The following is a 2132-nucleotide window of genomic DNA, read 5'->3' on the forward strand; positions in this document are numbered from 1 at the left end:
TACCCAGCTATTAAAAACAATGACTTCGGGGCACTCAAGCGGCAGGTCCCCTGAGATCCAGACACTGCCCAGACCTGAAGGGACCCAGTCAACAGTTCGCTGCACCCAAATTCCGTGGCAGGAAGAGTTAAACATTCACAGGAGCAGACATGCCTGGGAAGCCAGAAGAGACTACACTCTGCCCACATTTCTGACTCCAGAGGAAAACACCTAACGCCATCTGGGACCCCGGTTCACGGGGGCTCAGGGAAAAGGTGGCACAGGCCCTCCTGGTTGCTGCCCTCATGGAGAGCTCAAAAGCAGCCCCCCATGAGCAACTTGAGCCAAAGGACCACAGGTAAGACCAACTTTTCTGCTCTAAGCGACCTGCCTGGTGGACTCAGGACACAGGCCCACAGGAACAGCTGAAGACCAGTAGACAGGAAAAACTACACGCCCAAAAGCAGAACACTCTGTTCCCATAACTGGCTGAAAGAAAACAGGTCTACAGCACTCCTGATGCACAGGCCTATAGGACAGTCTAGCCACTGTCAGAAATAGCAGAACAAGGTAACAACAGAGACAACCTGATGGTGAGAGGCAAGCACAGGAACCCAAGCAACAGAAACCAAGACTACATGGCATCATCAGAACCCAATTCTCCCACCAAAGCAAACACTGAATATCTAAACACACCAGAAAAGCAAGATCTAGGATCTCGGGAGAATCCTCATTGAAGCACAGAGCATTTAGCTCCTCTGTCAGAATGAATGGGGACCAGAAATTGGATGTTTATAATCAAGAAAGGCAGAATTTCATCCAGCACTTCTCCCAGATTGTCAAGGTGCTGACTGAGGATGAACTAGGACACCCAGAGAAGGGAGATGCTATTACCTGGCTCAAGGAGGTCCTGGAGTACAACACTGTAGGAGGCAAGTACAATCGGGGTCTGACGGTGGTACAGACCTTCCAGGAGCTGGTGGAGCCGAGGAAACAGGATGCTGAGAGCCAACAGCGGGCCCTGATGGTGGGCTGGTGTGTAGAACTGCTCCAGGCTTTCTTCCTCATGTCAGATGACATCTTGGACTCTTCCCACACTCACCGGGGGCAGATCTGCTGGTATCAGAAGCCAGGCATAGGCTTGGATGACATCAACGATGCTCTGCTTCTGGAAGCCTCCATCTACCACCTGCTGAAGTTCTACTGCAGGGAGCAGCCCTACTACCTCAACCTGCTGGAGCTCTTCCTGTAGCGCACCTATCAGACTGAGATCGAGCAGACTCTCGACCTCATCACAACACCCCAGGGCCAAGTGGATCTTGGTAGATACACTAAAAAGAGGTACGAATCTATTGTCAAATATAAGACAGCTTTCTACTCTTCCTACCTCCCTATCGCGGCTGCCATGTACATGGCTGGAATTGATGGGGAGAAGGAACATGCTAACGGCCTAAAGATCCTGCTGTAGATGGGCAAGTACTTCCAGATCCAGGATGACTACCTTGATCTCTTTGGAGACCACAGTGTGACTGGAAAGGTCAGCACTGACATTCGGGACAACAAATGTAGCTGGCTGGTGATTCAGTGTCTGCTACGAGCCACTCCTCAGCAGCGCCAGATCTTAGAGGAGAATTATGGGCAGAAGGACACAAAAAAAGTGGCTCAGGTGAAAGCATACTAGGAAGAACTGGATCTGTAGAATGTGTTCTTCAGGTATGAGGAAGACAGTTACAACCACCTCAAGAGTCTCATAGAGCAGTGCTCTGCGCCACTGTCCCTATTCATCTTCCTGGAACTAGCAAACAAGATCTACAAGCAGAGAAAGTGACCTCGAATGGTAGAGGCTGGGAGGGCGGGGTCTCAATAAATTATTGTCCAAACTATTCCACAAAATTGAAACAAATGGAGCGCTACGGAATTCCTTCTATGAAGCCACACAAAGACCCAACAAAGAAAGAGAACTTCAGACCAATTTCCCTTACGAATATCGATGCAAAAATACTCAATGAAATTCTTGCAAACTGAATCCAAGAGCACATCAAAACAATCATCCATCATGATCAAGTAGGCTTCATCCCACACATGTAGGGATGGTTTAATATTCAGAAAACCATCAACGTAATCTATTATATAAACAAACTGAAAGATAAAAA

At 48.5% G+C, this 2132-nt stretch overlaps 1 pseudogene; it reads left to right on the forward strand.

Moving 5' to 3' along the window:
* The first annotated feature begins 724 nt into the window (after positions 1 to 724).
* Fdps-ps4 (farnesyl diphosphate synthase, pseudogene 4) lies at positions 725 to 1807 on the forward strand (annotated as a pseudogene).
* The last annotated feature ends 325 nt before the right edge of the window (positions 1808 to 2132 follow it).

This window comes from Rattus norvegicus, chromosome 8 (assembly GCF_021556685.1).
Source record: "Rattus norvegicus strain SHRSP/BbbUtx chromosome 8, alternate assembly SHRSP_T2T, whole genome shotgun sequence".
NCBI classification, from domain to species: Eukaryota; Metazoa; Chordata; class Mammalia; order Rodentia; family Muridae; genus Rattus; species Rattus norvegicus.